Below are 19,484 nucleotides of genomic sequence, written 5' to 3'. Positions count from 1 at the left end.
AAGTCGACCGTCTCGTCGGTTGGCCAGGCTGGGTTGGCGGAGCGGAGCCGGCCTGGGAGGATGGGGGAGGGGGCGAGAGGGTGAAGTTGCTTTTGAAACAAGGAGAGGAGGTAGGGGTGGGGTGGGGGGAGTCTTGCTGTAAAGACAAGAAAGGTCTTCCCTACAGACGAGGGGAAGCAACCTGCTGTAGAGGCTACAGGAGAAGGAGATGGAGAAGACCCTGGTCTAAAGATAAGATGGGTCTTACCCTACACACGAAGGATGGACTCCTGATGCAGAGGAGAGGGCAAGGGGCCCATGTTGTAGATACAGGAAGTAAAGAGACAAGAGGTAGGGGTCCTGTTGGAAGACAGTAAGGGAAGGAGCTTTCTGAAGATGCATTGGATAGAGGTCCTCTGTATAGACATGATGGAGTGTGTGTTCCACTGCACAGGTAAGGAGACAACACTCTCGTGGGCCCATGGAAGGGGCGACTCCTGTAGTTGAGGCACAGGGAGAAGGACCCAGCTGCAGAGACGAGGGAGGGGGAAGAGAGAACCCAGCTGTAGAGACGAAAACGGAGGGAGCTTTTACTCTGAGCAGAATAAGTAAGATAAAAGTCCTTCAGTGAACGGAGTCAGGCTCTGACCTTAGTGTGGGGGGGACTAAGAGGGATAGGTTATCGTGGTTACGGGAAAGCACGCTGAACTGTCCTTTGGATAGATATCTTCTATAGTTGTGATTTTTTTATCTTGTATAATGGCATTTGTAAGTACCATTGTTCCACCGGTTCACTTTCCATCGCATACAAAAGAAATAAAAGAAATTTCTGAAACGTACTCGCCAATTCTATTTAATTTTGATCTAGATACGTTTACATGCCTGAAGAGATCGTAATGCTGAATACCTCAGCCAGCGTGTCTTCCAGTATGGCAGCAGATAAGCATATTTAGCAAGGTATCAACAATGGTCATGAAGTTCATGCCCAGCGAGTGAAGGCACCAATAGCCATTAGATATGTAGGACGTTCTGGAGGCTTTGTGAATGGCGGAAGGAAATTTCTTGCAGGACACTCCTTAGAACGTTGCAAAAACTGATTTAGATTTAGAAAGGGCGCAGCATGAACCCGGAGCTGGACAAATATATATATTTCTTTCTTTTTCTTTCAAACTATTCGCCATTTCCCGCGTTAGCGAGGTAGCGTTAAGAACAGAGGACTGGGCCTTTGAGAGAATATATATATATATATATATATATATATATATATATATATATATATATATATATATATATATATATATATATATATATATATATGGAGCATGGAGCTAAGAATAGAGTCGTGTGCGTTGCGTGTTGACAAGTATCACATGGAATACTGAGTATGTTTTTGTGGATTGAATGACAGCAGCCTACGCGTGTGTGAGGGAAAAAGAGCAATATAGGCCAGGGAGAGAAACTTGACAGCCAATGTAGTGGTGGCGAAGGAGAGAGAGAGAGAGAGAGAGAGAGAGAGAGAGAGAGAGAGAGAGAGAGAGAGCTGTAACAATTGTCCGCTAAAAAACTGCACAATTGATTTTCACTAGTAACAATCTGTCCTGACAATCAAACCCGTGGTTTCACAACAATAAAGTAAAATTAAAACAATTGGATATACACAGATGCCACACTTGGCAAAAAAAAAAAAAAGAAAAAATAGCCCCACCGAAAAACACCAATGTTGAAAACGGTAGTGTTGTGAGTAAACAGTGTAGTGGCTGGGTAGGTGGTTGGGAGGGACTGGTCCGTGGGTGGGAGGGAGTCAGCTGTGAGCGGCGTGGCGAGGCGAAGCGCGCGGGACACACACACGGCCGCCGCCACCAGCACGGGCAGGCAGGCAGGCAGCACATGAGCTCAGTAGGTGATCGAGCGAGGCACAGTCCGGGCCTCCTCCATCCTCACCGCTGCCACCACTCGCCAGGTACTCTCACACGCACTCACCTTCCATATTCACACCGCCAAACACACACCCTATATATATATATATATATATATATATATATATATATATATATATATATATATATAAATTCATGCGCGTTTTTCACGCGCCTAGTTTTGAATTAGATGTTTATCGAGCTTGCAGGTGATGAGGCAGGAAGCGATGATGTAAACATTGCCATTCGCCCGGCGCGCAAGAATGCACTGGGCGAATGCATGCGTTACTACATCGGTAAATGCTCTCATCAAGCACCATGCCTTGCCATAGCCCTCCCGTCACTCCAAACACTATCAGGCTTAGAATTAAACTAATTTCTAAACAGTTACGCTATGTATTGAACACGCCCGTGAACGATGATGTATCGCCTTGCTCAAAGTTTTTTTCTAACTTGTGAACAGTGACTCGAGGAGAAAAAAGTGTCGCATGAACACTGAAAAAATGACTTGAGTATTGTTTACGAATGTGTATTTCACGTCGTTAATGTTGTCCTTCGTAGGTTGTGGTGGTGAAGGAGAATTATGAAGTGAAGGACATGGACGATAAAGTGCGCGTTACAAAATACTGTGTCATGAATTGTGTTTAGAGGAACGTGGGGGAACAAACGTTTGATCGGTTAAGAACGAGAGTGAGGGTAGAATGTGATAGGCTGTGGGCCGGGAGAGGCATCTTCACCAACGAACAAGGTAAGGTCAGCCGCCCGTTGCCTGGTTTTTGTGCGGTTGCATGACTAGGGAAGTTTTTATGGCCTGATACACTGGTTTATATCCTTTTATTGCTACCCTGATGACGTTAGTAGTCCTGCATAAACTGTTAAGTATTTCTTTGTGTGTTTATTACATGCCATGATTACGTTTCTTGTTAAAGTAGCAGTTATAGTATCCAGTTGTCACTGTTCGTTAATACTTGTTTACTCATGACGCGAGATATAGCGAACTCATGAAGGTATGTATATATATATATATATATATATATATATATATATATATATATATATATATATATATTCTAGTTTACTACTTTCCCTTAATGCTGTAAGTTCATGAAGTATGATAATTAAACATAGCATTTGCAAGTTGAAAATATTGATGAAATTTCATAGCGAAGTGTTAACCGTAACTTTGCTATGTAGTGTTGAATAATTTGAATCATGTTATGACCGAGGCTTCAAGTTTATTTGTATTCCGTGCCATGTGAGCCGCTCCATCAGCATGCACCATGTGGCAGCTCATATTACATGCACTCGCCAGTTCATTGAGCAATTACACTCGCCACGGGGGCGCAATATGAATAAAGTGAAAATGGTTAGTTGAAAATTGTGTTGATACCTGTCGTGGGCTGCAGCAGGTCGTCTGGCGTTGGTGACAGGTTGGCACTGTGCACAGCCACCGCTGCCATAGTGGATTTTTTTACTTGTCAGAAAGTAACTGTGATGGGTAGTTTATTGTATAACTAGTTTTACCATGATGATGATAGGCTTGTTTACGGTGACTGAATCTGGACTTGAAGGTACTTTCGCAAATGGTGATTGAGTAGTAAACTGCATAGGTTAGGTTGTAGAACCAGCAAGGCTAGTTATGATTGGCTTACTTTCCTAGGGTTGTAATATATAACTGCATGCTTTATGTCACTGTCATAGTATATCTTTTTCCCTCGTGTATCAGAGGATGGCTCGCTGACGTTACAAACATAAACTTTGTGTTTAGTCATTACCATCACACCGACTTCTTGACACGTCAGATGTGTTTCCTTGACAGTATGCACCATACTAATGTGTTATGTAAACACTCTGTACGGTGACTTGGTAAGTCCCCTTGTTGTTTTCAGTCTTTAAACCATGATTAGTTTATTTGTAATTAGTTTGTTATGATGCACATATACCTGTAGGATATCACCCATCCTAACTTAACACGATCTCGCGCGTGCACCCACATACTTACAGTTTCCCTTCATGATATATATATATATATATATATATATATATATATATATATATATATATATATATATATATATATATATATATATATATCCCTGGGGATAGGGGAGAAAGAATACTTCCCACGTATTCCCTGCGTGTCGTAGAAGGCGACTGAAAGGGGAGGGAGCGGGGGGCTGGAAATCCTCCCCTCTTGTTTTTTTTCTAATTTTCCAAAAGAAGGAACAGAGAAGGGGGCCAGGTGAGGATATTCCCTCAGAGGCCCAGTCCTTTGTTCTTAACGCTACCTTGCTAATGCGGGAAATGGCGAATAGTTTGAAAGAAAAGAATATATATATATATATATATATATATATATATATATATATATATATATATATATATATATATATATATATATATATATGAAGAAAAAGTTTCTCGCTATTAGAGGTAATGGGCGGTTGCAGTAAGATATCGGACTGGATGGAGGAATTTCATTTTTTATATTTAGTTTGAAGTAAATTCAGGAAGGAAGTGGAAATGGTGCTCTGTTGTATTAGTGCATTTATTGTAGTAGAATAAATGGATCTCAGCATGTGATGCCCTGAGAGCTCTGATTAAGGTTAGAATATACGTTTGTGTTAGAAACTTGTATCTGAGGCGCTTGTCCCAGTTTTATTGCATGATGTGTTAGTTTTGCGAGATCTCAACTGTTAAGGATAATGCATAGAACAATGACAGCGGATACCTTGCTTAGTCATGTTTCAGTTTTGATACTTTACTAGTGTGAGAAACTTTTATGGCGTTGGGTAATCTTTAGAAGAGAACATTGGAAGCCTTCGAAGAAGTTATTGCCATAAATCGTACGGCTGAGGTTAGTCTAATGTGGCTTAGTAATGTTGAAAGTACGAGGAGGAGAGGTAGACTGAGGAACAGATGGACAAGACAAATCGTTAATCGTCTAGTGTTTGAGAGGAGAATATCAGAGGAATGATAGCTGAGTGTATGCAGTAGATGCGTATTGTGTGTGCATCATATTGGCGCAGCCTTGGACCTACAGGTGCTCTTGAAAAGGGATCATAGGACAATACACACACACACACACACACACACACATATATATATATATATATATATATATATATATATATATATATATATATATATATATATTGGCATGATCAAGCAACCGTCGTGCGATAAAAAGACCTGCGTTAAAATCAGAACCAAATGTGTGGGCGGCAGGAAGCACATGCTAGGTCACCTGCCTCAAACCCGCGCTGCCTACCAAGGGTGGTGACGGTTGATGGAAGTGTGTGTGTGTGTGTGTGTGTGTGTGTGTGTGTGTGTGCTTGTTGCTCTTGCTGTCTTTCTGAGGGCATCATGTGAACCAGCATTTACTCTTTGTAAGTCTTTCTCTCTCTCCCTCCCTCCCGGGCGCCTGCCACGCCGTCCTATAATAGCCTCCTCTCATCACTCCTACATCTGTCCTGCTGGGTGTTTGTATTTCTATTTTTCCTCTTTTATTTTTTCCCGTCCATCCCCTTCTCGTGGCGTGCGCATGTGGCCATACAGACGGGACATTTTTTGCCCGTTCGCTTGGAGAGGCCAGGAAAGCTTATGCCTTCATGAATCACTTTTTTTTTTTTTTTTTTCTCCTGTATCTTTCTTTTTTGTCGAATTCTTGTCTTTGAAAGCGACGTTTGTGTGTACACATGGGTTAGTGTTGATTCAATGATGGAGTACTTCTCTGTGTGTGAGCTTGAAGTCAAGTGTTGTATATATATATATATATATATATATATATATATATATATATATATATATATATATATATATATATTCCCTCTCCCCCCCACTCCACTCCATGTGACTGTTGGTAAGGAGAGATGAGGTAGGAGCTGTCTCTCTTGGACTGTTAAGACTCGAGCCAGAACTTATGATTGATCCTGGCGCAAGTTATGCCTCGTATATTTTTTTCTGTAGGTTAACAGAAACCCCCAGGAGACCGCTGCTAAACAAGCGATCTCCGGCCAAGTTTGCCGAGTTTCGTTATTGAATCTTTGACGTGAGAAAAATGGCGTTGGGACCTGGATGGACTTCTGGTACGTGGAACTCTGATTACAGGATCTAGATTTTTTTCTTATATCTCTTTCTTTACTTACAACTGTTGGATTTTTTTTTTTTTCGTACAACACAGGGATGTTCGTGAGTTATTGGAGTGAAGGATCGAAGCAAGACACTTTGAAGAGCCAACCGATACACATACGACATGACTGGCGAGGAGAACGCACCACCTAGTTGCAGTCTTCAGCATTTTTGGAGATTCAGTGATATGCGTGGACACTCGACGGCTCTTATCACTGCCTCTCCAGCAACAAAGTTGAGATTAAGCGATCAATTATCTTTCTTGCAGGAAGTGATGGATGGTCGTTTTTACAGATGGGAAAGTAAAGCTTTGAAGATCCGCAGTTTTTGCCTCAGCCTGGGAGGTCATAGTGTCAAGATGTTCCGTTTATGGAAGATCACAAATTCCTTATTGTGGTGCTAGTCACGATGTTGGATTGATTGATTGATTTATCTTGATTTGTTACTTTATAACGTATCTGTCCGTCTCTCATACATACATATGTAAATATACATATATATATATATATATATATATATATATATATATATATATATATATATATATATATATATGTATATATATATATATATATATATATATATATATATATATATATATATATATATCTTTTTTTCTTTCATACTATTCGCCATTTCCTGCATTAGCAAGGTAGCGTTAGGAACAGAGGACTGGGCCTTTGAGGGAATATCCTCACCTGGCCCCCTTCTCTGTTCCTTCTTTTGGAAAATAAAAAAAAAAAAACGAGAGGGGAAGATTTCCAGCCACCCGCTCCCTCCCCTTTTAGTCGCCATCTACAACATGCAGGGAATACGTGGGAAGTATTCTTTCTCCCCTATCCCCAGGGATAATATATATATATATATATATATATATATATATATATATATATATATATATATATATATATATATATATATATGTGTATATATATATATATATATATATATATATATATATATATATATATATATATATATATATATATATATATGTATATTTATATGAAAAGGAGAGTATGAAGTGTACATCCCGCAGCAGAGAACTACACACGATATATAGAAGATGAAATAGATCTGAATGGCGACTGAAGGTAATGTCAGTAAAGATAAACTTGTGTCCAGGTCACGTGACTTAAGTTCATCTCCTTAACAGAGCAGAGGCCGCCGTGCTCTGTTGAGAGCAGCCTCCAGGACCTGTAAGGCCTGTGACCATACCACTAATCCACCGTGTAAGTAACTTCACCCGTTGTCCTGTTTGTTGATTCCCGTCGGCTTTCTTTCCCCATAGACTCCGCCGTAATGACATGCAAATGAGATGCAAGACTGAAAGCCGTTGACGGAGGTGTTGCTAACTGCCCGCCATTGAGCTCGGCCAGATAACTACGTGAGGTGTGTATAATCTTATTTTTGTCTTGATTTGATGGTTGTAGGGACGGTCGCCACAGTAGTAAAGATGAGTTAGGTTGCCGGAGATGGTCGGGAGATACGATGGTTGTTGGTGATGGTTGACACAGTAGTGAGGATATGAAGGTTGACAGAGATGGTCAGGAGTGGAGATAATGGACGGACAGGATAGGTAGATGAACCACAACAGGATGGCATCGGAGCCGAAACGTTAAGCACTCCTGATGATATCTTTCCAGAGTGTAACATCTGCGTTATCTTACTCTAGATTTCCATTCAAGAGGCCGGTAATTTTTTATCTTACGAATATGCTTTCTTGAATATTTTTTCCTTTTTCATAGAACACTCAGTTTTGTGGTTTGAAGAATTACGTCTTGGTGTAGACATTGCCAACTGTGTAACGTTAAAGTGGCCCAGGTCGAACTTGTGTTTTCTGAATGTATGAGCCAGGCGCAGGAACAGCGGTTCACGTAACACACGGAAAGTGTGAGGGTTTAATGTCAGACTTCTTGTGTGTTGTCTTTTACATCTTTTCTCCGACGATATGATAAAACTGATGACGGAACAAAATTTATATAAACTAAAGAGGCTGTTGACACAGTATTGGTCCGTTGAATAAACATTTTGAAACTGTTATCACGAAAGAACTAAAGGATATATTCAAGGCGTGTAGAAGAGGTAGAAGACTGCAGATCTGTTCTCCATGATACTGGAATACATCGGGTAAAACTTGTATGGAGAAAATAAAGATCAGTCAAAATTGTCGCTGCTCTGTTAATGTTAGGTTCATTATCGTAGAATGTTAGAAAGTTAAACATTTTAAAGAGTCCGAACAAGAGATGGCACAACATGTTGTTAATGACAAAGTACACGAAACTTTGAGATTGTATCTGGATTATGCATCGCGCGGCTGTACATTATGGAGAGACTGTAAACATATGTAATTAATCTATTTTGTAACATCTAATGTTGATGATCAGACCACTGGAGTCTGTCTGACAGAAACCCTTTGTAGCCTTTCTAATTCTTTTTGCGCTGCCTCTCGCTCTGTGAGCACGGCCGTCACGAGAAATATTTATCATCCGTTAGTGGCAGAAAGTTAAATAAAAATCAATAACTTTACAGTCGTCTATTGTACCGTTGATGGTTGTACCTCAGATCAAGATGACGTAGAAGACAGGGTGTGGCATGGACGGCAAGTGACTCGTGGCTGTGAGTCTGGTGCTTAAATATCAAGCGACTGATTCAGTGAAAACACAGAGCTGAGGAAGCGTAGGTGTGCGAGGGGGGCCCGGAAGGCTTACTGCTGAAGGGTACTTATCACAGACCCAGATCGGCGCCTTCCACGGTGATGATATCGAGGATCGTACGGTGGGTGTCGCAGGTCTTGTGCCAGCCACCACCGTGTGTAGTGGTCTAGGGATGGATCAGGCAGGGCCATGACCCGTCCTGCTGTGATGGGCGCTCGCCTTGTTTCACCCCTCCAGCACGACGTTACGGCCATTGAGCACGACACTACGACTCTTAAGGAGAACGACTGTACGGCCACTGAGCTCGGCGGTACGGCCATTGAGCTTCACGGTACAATCCTTGGGGATAATCACCTGGAAGGCGGCCAGCGTACGTAAGGAATGTACGTACCGTCGTATCTAAGGTGTCGCACTGTCGTGCTTGGGGGTTGGCGGGAGGGAGTGAAGGCTAGAGGATATGGTAATGCCTTGTGGGCTACTGATCGCATACAAGAGATGTGTTAACGTCACATTCTGTGGCGTCTGTATACAAGTCCCCTGGTGGTCATGGCTGGAGTTGGGGTCAGTCTTGGGGCTCTGCTCTCTAGAACAACTTGCGTAACCTTCTCTCCAGTGAGTCGCTCTTGGGTTTTGTTTGTAGGATGTGATGTGTCAATTGTAGATATTTAAACCGATTATCAGTGGTGGTTTAGTGGTATGTGATCCTCCTCTCACAATTCTTACACACACACACACACACACACACACACACACACACACACACACACACACACATTAACCACATATCTTCGCATGTCAGTCAGCAGGTGTAAAGTAATCGGCACCTTCAGTGTGTCGTGACTTGACATTATCAGAAAGTCCGAGTTTAAGGGCCATTACACAGTCGTTAGCTAACACTAATCTGGGGGTTAGGTCAGAGGACTGGCCCTCCCTCACGCCCAAGGGTCGCGCCCTCGGAAGAAAAACTAATAAAGCGGCCAATTAAGGCGTGCTGTATCCCAGCGGACGAGGGGTTTGGGAAGGAAGGCCTGGTTGATATGAAAACCTCGGCTTACTTGGCGCGTGTCGGTAATTTGAGCGGCATTAGCGTTTGAAAAGAGTGGGCGAGACGTCTGAATCAGATGCTGACCACACGGAGCAAAATTAATAAGCTTCCGGCCTTTTCATCGTGGCCGAGCCAAAACATACACCACCACCACAGCGGCGGAGGAAGCCCCCGTCCCGGCGCTCTCCTCGCCGAGCTGGCAATACTACATTTTTATCCAAAAGTTCATTTGCATATTACTCTCAGTTTCCAATGTTCACTTCTCTATGTTTATTTGGAGTGAATTACTCATAATATCTACCGTACTTGTACACTGATCTACTGATTACTTAGTTTACATAACGTAGAATACCATTTAAACTTCCCGACGGAAGTCTGAGAGTGTCAGTGTGTGGGAGAATATTTGGTGTAAATAGGTAAGTACATAACGAAAATGTTGCTAACTTAGCCAGCCTCTATTACAGTTAGACGAGAGAAGCACAGGTGTGTGTGATTGTGTGTGTGTGTGTGTGTGTGTGTGTGTGTGTGTGTGTGTGTCAGTTACCTGTTTGTACGTATGGAGGGGAGCCATACACCTTTTACACTTGTATCTTATCAGTGTAAACTTTCGAATTTTACAAAGTGTGTTATTACCTGTGTATTGATGATACAAGGAAGGAGGTTTACAGTGGTGGGGTCCCGCCTCTTGTTCCCCAGAGTCTCAATGTCAAATTCGTCACTTCAGTTTTACACTGGCGGCGGCATATACTTGCTCTTGGCTCAGCATGTTCCACCGGGCCACAACTTTTGCTGAGGAGATGCTTCCTCACCTGCCTCCTTACACTTCCTCTCCCATGCTTACCCTAGCGGCCTGTTCCTCCCTCTCGTTTGGTATAGAAAACCTTGTCAGTGTTATCGTCGTCACAGTCTCTTCGGAAACCTGCAGGTAGTCATCACGTGTGGGCTGTCCTGCGGTGTTGCGTCTGCACCGCACCGTACCGCACCGCACCGCACCGCACCGCACCGCCTCCCGCTGCCTCCCGCCGCCGCGTCCGCCATTTTTCCACGTCGTCGAAGTTTTGTAATATTTGCTGATTTTTTCCCGCAGGAGATCACGTGGCCCAGCCTCCCGCTCTTACCTGCACCGCTTCACCTGACATGATTCTTCTTCACGTAATAGTTTTACCTGGTGTATATATATATATATATATATATATATATATATATATATATATATATATTTTTTATACTATTCGCCATTTCCCGCGTTAGCAAGGTAGCGTTAAGAACAGAGGACTGGACCTTTGAGGGAACATCCTGACCTGGCCCCCTTCTCTGTTCCTTCTTTTGGAAAATTGAAAAAAAAACTGAGAGGGGAGGATTTCCAGCCCCCCGCTCCCTTCCCTTTTAGTCGCCTTCTACGACACGCAGGGAATACGTGGGAAGTATTCTTTCTCCCCTGTCCCCAGGGAAATATATATATATATATATATATATATATATATATATATATATATATATATATATATATATACACACCAGGTATAATGTAGTAAATAACGCACTTACCACACACACCAGGACTGTGAAGCTAAGGTTGACATGCCTCACCACACTTGATTGCGTCCGTGTGTCGTGCAAGGCATCGTGTGTGTATGTATGTTTGTTTGTGTGTGTGTGTGTGTGTGTGTGTGTGTGTGTGTGTGTGCAGGGCAGAGAGAGGTCCTAGGACACGGCCGGCGGCAGCTGTGCCCAGCGCTCTGTCTGGAGAGGCACAGCACAGGCTGGGTACAGCTTCCAGCAGGCGTGTACCGGGACTCATGTACCCGGCTGTTGCCTCATGGATATTACATTTATATTTTTGTCACATGTGTCAGTTTTGTGGTATATTGCTGCCGCTGGCTGTTCACTGTGCAGGTTGCGCGGAATATCCAACTAGTATTTGGAATACAATATAATGGAGGTTTCCGATACAGTGTAACTGCATCCGCCGTATATTGTAACCAGTTTTACTGTATTTTGAATATTTCATTGTGTAGTGCAACAGTTTGCGGCATATTGCCTTAATTCGCAGTGTGTTCAACTGTTTGACATTAATTGGAACATTTTACCCTGAACCGTAATTTTACTATATTGTTGAACAACACCCGATACACAGCCAGAATTGCCAAGTTATCTTGTAACATTGTTGGTTGGATCCTACCTGCAGGGGTTTCAAGTTATCCTGGTTACCTGCGACCCTTAAGCGTTACATTAGTAACCTCTCTTGAGCGTTACAGTAGTAACAAGTTGTCTTGAGTGTTAACTAGTAACAGGTGTCTTGAGCGTTACACTACTAATAGGTCCGTTGATCCACCGACTTGTTGGTGGTGGTAGCCCGCAAGGCTGCGGACCTCCTGCAGGTTAGTGTGTATCTTATACCATGAAAGAATTAGGGGGACCTCCCTGTGGGATATGTCCAGCGATTTGCCCCAAGTGGTTAGTGTTCCTCATGCCATTCACATACATGTCATACACAGTACATTGATGCTGATGGTTTGAGGAAGCTGTCAGGTCTCGCGGCTGGCCTTGTCCACAGATAGGATCAGGTAGGTGTTGACGAGGGAGTGTGAGATGCTGGTCGTGTTCATAAGTAAGATTCTGGAGGTGTTGAGGAGAAAGCGTGATGAAAGGTAAACAGTATAAACGCTGGGTAAGGTTACTGAATATGCAGGTGAACAGAACGTGGAAAGTTAAACGCAGACGCACACATTTTGGACCTCCCGCCGCCTAAACAAAACATGTTGAGAACTTTCTTCTCAGACCTAACGTATCTCCTGTAGCTGGTCTCCTCACTTTATACCATCCAATAAGGGCTATTAGGAAAGGTACACAATAGGGTATGCAAGTCTCATACACCGACAGTCGAGAGGCGCTCAACACACTAGTCCTCCCGACAGTCACCATCCATCACCTGGATCTTATCTGACTGTTCACAAAGAAGCTCCCGCACCATTCTCGCCGTCGTTATCGTTTGCCACCAGAGATCCCTCGTCCCCGAGTTGCAGTTCAGCACCTCAACGATATCGAGCGCATCCCAATCGGTACAGTCCCATCCCAACCATTCTGGGAATCAACAATGAGCAACTGAATACACATGAGCCTCCTCATCTTTGTATTTACGCAATCACTAAACAGTTTGCGTAACACCCTTCTTTTCTTATAGCCTCCTTTGTCAACTATGCGTATTTCCTGTGAACACTTTTACGTTTGGTTTACAGTGAAGTACGTTCTAAGGCTCGTCTGCCGCAGTATATGATCCAGGGGAGGAGGTCTGTGTCATTCCTGTAATGAGTCAGTCTACTTGAGGTTGTGGTCCGGATATGTAACCGCTGCACACATACTCAGCTGACAGCTCCTGTGATTACTTCACGGTGCATATGCACCCACACAAAGCCCGGCAGAAACACCTACGTGACAAAACTCGTATCTTAGAATTCTTGCGAACCCGTGACTGTGATTGGCTGCCTCCAGAGATTACGTCACAAACTCATTTTCTAAGACATGTTTACAGTAAACACACCTTACATCACATCTCTTGTATCTTTATCAGGTTTTGATTATTACTGATTACTTGCATGTAACTTAAGAAATTTGAAAGTAAGTCCTTGTAGCAGTGCTGGAAATTATAACTTTCAAACATAAATTAGCCCGGAATATTTTATGAAGAATTTACGATTTTCTCAAATATTTGTATTATGATTTCTTTCCTTGAGTTGATAGGAAAAAATATTTACGTGATCAAAATTTGGAACCCCATATATCTGGAAAAAAATATATCAGAAATTTAATCATCTGTGCCGAACATTTTATGTTACTTTGAAAGGCAGAAACTCGGGTTATCTGCTACAGTGGTGAACCAACATGGACGATTCCATCAGTCCATAATCTTCATAGGTGACGCTGCTGGGGCTCGGGTCGCTGCAGTACAGACGATTTTAAGATATTTATTTCGCGAGAGGCTTGTATACTCCTGTCTGTCGGTAACGACAACCATGGACTCATTTGCATAATGAGAACTGAATACCATTTTCTTCCGTAAGAAATAAAATATTCTGTTTGGTAAAATTCTTTCATTTCTAACCATACTTAAAAGATTGAAGTCCAGTGTCGGTAGTTGCCATAAGGAAGGTTACTATATATTCGTTTCACCAGAAATGGCCCAAAGTTAACCCACATATTAAACGCATGAGTTTTGATTCTTCAGTAATGTGAAACATTGGAAGCCTCTCTTATATATTACCCCGTCGACGAGACTACGTCAGGTGAAACCCTGTGGTATTATGCATCTGGAAATATTCAATTTGTAAGGGAATTCTGTAATTTGATTCAGTGGTGCAGCTGCTTTCGCCCCCCCCCCCCGTACCTGCATTTAAGTATACTTTAAAATTCTATGGATAGAAAAAATTAGCAAAATGTATCTACTTGTTTTTGCGTATTTCCAGAAAAGTAGATTAATGTTTTAGAGTGAAAACTTGTATAACATTAATAGTTTAATCGTATAGCTTGAGACACAGTCAATCTGATATTGTCCAGATTTTTATATAAAATTTAAGTATAAAGTATAAAGTATAATTTCGATACTGTAGTGTTCTCTGATATGTATTATATGATTTGGCGTGAACTTCATGTTGTCATAAAAATTATAATTAACAATTACCACTGTTATGGATAAACGTTATTACCAGATTTGTTTCCCCTGATATAAATAATAATATTCAGCTTATATAACAGGTAATAATACTGAACTCACATAGTAATACACAGCTCTGAGGAAAATCTGATTTGGAATAATTTGCTTAATGTTACGTCTCACATCCAAGGTGAGTGGCGCTCGGTGTCTTCAGTCGGGTCTTCCATAAGCATCCGATCATATTCTTATTATTGACCTGATGCATACACACATATATACATACATATACACATATAGACAGACACACACACACACACACATACAGTAACTGTTCAATGTTTATGGCATGCCAGGCCAGTTAGCTCAGGTACGCTTCCCTTCGTTAATTTGCACAAATTGTTCATCACGCTTTGATTCACGTGAATTCGCTTTTTCTCTATTTTTGATGTTGACCTGAGCCATACGTTTTGCTAATTTATGGTTACTGTAAATTTATTGTTGCCGTTAAATCGTTTTAGGTGTTGGGAAATTGGCCTTTATGCAACGGAGGAAGTATTTTGACGCAAATGAATGAACCAATATATTAATAGTATATTTTTATAACATGAAATTTTCAAATGTTTTCAAATAATGAATTTATGTAGAGGTGTTCTGATGATTAACCTCATAAGTGTGCGCTTTGATACTGATTATCTGGGACAAGTATTTTCATTACTTCCTTACAAGGTCTTTCACCTTCAGTGAGAGTTTCATATGAAAATTGTGATACTTTTATTCATTGTTATGTTCAAAGCTTTATCTTAATGCCTTAGTTATTATTTGTCTCATATTTCTTTTACTTTATGTCATTTTATTTCTGTACCTCCTCGTTCTATAACATTTTAAGCTCGATAGAATTAGTCATATCTGATGAAACTGTTTTGTTCTGTTCTGACTTTGTAGTAACAAAGCATTTCTCATATATATATATATATATATATATATTTTTTTTTTTTTTTTTTTTTTATACTTTGTCGCTGTCTCCCGCGTTTGCGAGGTTGCGCATGGAAACAGACGAAAGAAATGGCCCAACCCCCCCCCCCCCCCCCCCCTATACACATGTACATACACACGTCCACACACGCAAATATACATACCTACACAGCTTTCCATGGTTTACCCCAGACGCTTCACATGCCTTGCTTCAATCCACTGACAGCACGTCAACCCCTGTATACCACATGACTCCAATTCACTCTATTTCTTGCCCTCCTTTCACCCTCCTGCATGTTCAGGCCCCGATCACACAAAATCTTTATATATATATATATATATATATATATATATATATATATATATATATATATATATATATATATATATATATATATATATATAATGATCTCAGAGTAAAATACTGATATACCTTTATCCGTTATGGTCTAATGAAGCTTTGGTCTCGACCAGTGATGTCTGTTTTGAGGAAAGAAAACGTCGAGACACGATGAACGCGGAACAAATAGCGTCATGAAGTTAATGACTTCATGGGGTGTGAGCTAGGGGGAAGGTGTTGCTGTGACTGCTGGGAGAATACGATGAGTTCGGGAGGGAGTCGGGATGGTTGGTGGTGAGTGCATGGCAGGATGTGCGGGGGCCCCATGTACGCTCCAACCATGTGCCAAATGTTGCTGGAACCTCATTGTGTCTCCTGTGTAAGACCTTCATGTATAGAGATGTATGTTTTTGAAGCTGTGGGTGTGGCTCACTTTGTACACACATTAGATACCACAAAACTGAAGCAGTTTAACTGGAGAGAGAAAGATTAAGCAAGGGAAAATGTGACAACGAACCTGGGCAAAGGTGGAGGTTAGGCCTAGCAGTACATCTCGCCGGGAGAGGCAGGAGCAATTTTTTACCCGTTATTTTTACTCTCGGCTGCGACGGAGGTTAATCAACCGGAGAAAATGTCCACCTAGAGCTAAGGCTGAGCGTCACACTATAACCACCATCTTGTGAAGGAAGAGGCTGGTGTTAGGCTTGGTGAAAGAACACTGCATTTTTTATTGGCCTGCAGGCGGGGAGTGCGCATGCGTCGGCCGGTCGCCAGGCCACCGTTGCTCGCACTTTTAATCGATTTCGTGTTGTACTGTACACTTGTTCGTCAGTATTTCGAAAGTTACCCCCCACGATCCAGTATGTAAGCTCATCACTCATCATTTTCAATTTATCTAGACTTTTGCGTGCGAAATATTAGTAAGACAACACTTCAATAGCTTCAGAATATATAGTGATTGATGAAAAAAAAAGTATGAGATATAGATTCAGAGTATTGTTTTATTCACATTCTTAATGATATCATTATACATATGGCGGCTAATGTCAATAAGTCTGAATTTGTTTGATATATGAAGGTGCTCACGGCCATCGTGGCTACGGTAGGATATGCTAGCGAAAGGCGTCATCCTGCAGAATAGATCTAGTGCGACATTTAAACAAACTTTGAGAACAGATCATGAAAGATTCACAGGAGGAGGGATGTATGGTAGGCTGCCATGACTCATGGGTCTATGGTGACTGGTTCCCCATCACCTCGCTCCCTATCTCCCCTCCTCGGACCCTCACATTTCTGCCTTGTCACACACACACACACACACACACACACACACACACACACACACACACACACACACACACACTTGGCAGTACTATGCACATATGATTTACACATGTATTTACATAGACTCTCTCTCTCTCTCTCTCTCTCTCTCTCTCTCTCTCTCTCTCTCTCTCTCTCTCTCTCTCTTGTTTCAGTACAAATAAGGAATCGGGAATTGTATACACGAAACTAACCATGCACTCACCCTGCAAACGTATTTGTACGTTTTCCTATTAAGCAATGGCGTATAAAACTGAGTGAAAAAAAAAAAATTCAAGAGAGGAAGATGATCTTATGGTATAAAGCATTGATAGTCTACTTTTTTTGTATTTTTTGTTTTATTACTTAGCCTTATCGAGTAACCTGTAGCCTCTAAGCCCCGTCCAGTAAATGAAGCCTCGAAGCCACCACAGATGCAAGCGTTCGAGTCGAAGTTGAGATCTCGGAGCTTCAGGCTTCGGGGCTCGTGTGAAAGCGTCAGTGTCGGCAGTAGAAAACGATTACGTGAGCCGTAGAAAGCACTGGAGTCAACTGTAGAGAGAGATTTGGTGTCAACAGTAGAGAGCGCTGATGTCAATGGTAAAAGCGTTGGTGTCAACAGAATAAAGCCCTGATATCAACAATTCTATAAGGCTGGTGTCAACTGTTGATAAGGCTGGTGTCAACTGTTTTAGAGACCCGAGAGATCCACTGTAGACGACACATACTATAGAAGATGTAACACACGTTAACAGCCTCTGGTCAGATGGCTGGATGTGATCTTTATTTTGGAGATGAAGTAGACTATATCTCATCACCAGCCTGGGGGGCCATAATGAATATTGCATTGTAAACTGTAGACAGGATTTAATGTTGAATTTTGTAAATCCACGTAAAACATTTGGTAAATATAGGCAGGTCGTAAATATGTGCCATAATACTCGCTTTGAAGAAGATGGGATGTTAGTCTGAGGGTTTAGTGATTACCTGTGACCTGAAGACTGGAAGGAAGGCCGGGATGTGGCTCTGGGCCTGCGTAAGAAAGGCCGGGATGTGGCTCTGGGCCTGCGTAAGGAAGGCCGGGATGTGGCTCTGGGCCTGCGTAAGGAAGGCCGGGATGTGGCTCTGGGCCTGCGTAAGGAAGGCCGGGATGTGGCTCTGGGCCTGCGTAAGGAAGGCCGGGATGTGGCTCTGGGCCTGCGTAAGAAAGGCCGGGATGTGGCTCTGGGCCTGCGTAAGGAAGGCCGGGATGTGGCTCTGGGCCTGCGTAAGAAAGGCCAGGATGTGGCTCTGGGCCTGCGTAAGGAAGGCCGGGATGTGGCTCTGGGCCTGCGTAAGAAAGGCCGGGATGTGGCTCTGGGCCTGCGTAAGGAAGGCCGGGATGTGGCTCTGGGCCTGCGTAAGGAAGGCCGGGATGTGGCTCTGGGCCTGCGTAAGGAAGGCCGGGATGTGGCTCTGGGCCTGCGTAAGAAAGGCCGGGATGTGGCTCTGGGCCTGCGTAAGGAAGGCCGGGATGTGGCTCTGGGCCTGCGTAAGAAAGGCCAGGATGTGGCTCTGGGCCTGTGTGAGGAAGGCCGGGATGTGGCTCTGGACCTGCGTAAGAAAGGCCGGGATGTGGCTCTGGGCCTGTGTAAGGAAAGCCGGGATGTGGCTGGGCCTGCGTAAGGAAGGCCGGGATGTCGCTCTGGGCCTGCGTAAGAAATACCGGGATGTGGCTCTGGGCCTGTGTAAGGAAGGCCGGGATGTGGCTCTGGGCCTGAACCGTTTCCCAGCCTCCCAGGTGAAGTACTGTGGGGTTGTGGCGGGATGTTTGGCCACGGGGAACAAGATATAGTGTGGGCAGGGAGGAAGATTTCAGGCTGAGCTGATGACGTTCTTATATGATGATGATGATGATGATGATGATGATGACGATGATGATGATGATGATGATGATGATGATGATGATGATGATGATGACGATGCTGATGATGATGATGATGATGATGCAGGTGTTTATTGGCACTGGACGGATAGTTACTGGGAGACGATGTTTTTTTTTTTTTAATTGAGGGTTGACGTGTTAGTGGGAGTTGACGGATGTTTATTTAGATTAAAGAAAAGAGATAATGCCTGAGAGATGACATGGAAAGGAAGAGGAACAGTGGTGGCTGGAAGACATTATTGAGAACGGGAGATGAAAAAGATGATTGTCAGCGGGGGACAGAATATACGATAGAGGATGGTAGTCTGGAGGGGATGGTGTGGTAGTGGTAGATGGTAGACCATGGTAGGCTGTGGTAGTGTGGAAAGCATGGACGGCAGTGGAAGATCAAGGTTAGGTGTGGTAGTTTGAGTTGCTTCTGGAAGACGCGATGGATGATGACACAGTAGAAAAGGAAGTTTAACAGTGGTGAATGGGAAGTGTGGTAAGTGCCGGGGAAAAAAGTAACAGTGTATCGTGTGGCGTACAGTGTATGAGAGAGAGAGAGAGAGAGAGAGAGAGAGAGAG

General features: G+C 42.8%; 1 protein-coding gene across 3 annotated transcripts in view; it reads left to right on the top strand.

Annotated features, from left to right (window-relative positions):
- The first annotated feature begins 1,834 nt into the window (after positions 1–1,834).
- LOC139760666 (uncharacterized) overlaps positions 1,835–19,484 on the top strand; it is a 231,972-nt gene continuing 214,322 nt past the window's right edge. For 2 of the 3 annotated variants that reach the window (XM_071684167.1, XM_071684162.1), the window contains exons 1-2: positions 1,835–1,939; positions 2,457–2,643. The gene's annotated coding sequence lies outside the window, so the exon portion shown is untranslated. Of the gene's footprint in view, positions 1,940–2,301; positions 2,644–19,484 lie in introns of those variants that run through there. The other variant, XM_071684163.1, reaches the window with a different exon arrangement.

This window comes from Panulirus ornatus, chromosome 37, assembly GCF_036320965.1.
Source record: "Panulirus ornatus isolate Po-2019 chromosome 37, ASM3632096v1, whole genome shotgun sequence".
NCBI classification, from domain to species: Eukaryota; Metazoa; Arthropoda; class Malacostraca; order Decapoda; family Palinuridae; genus Panulirus; species Panulirus ornatus.
The sequence above is the reverse complement of the archived record's forward strand: the minus strand, read 5'-3'. Positions and strand labels throughout refer to the sequence as shown.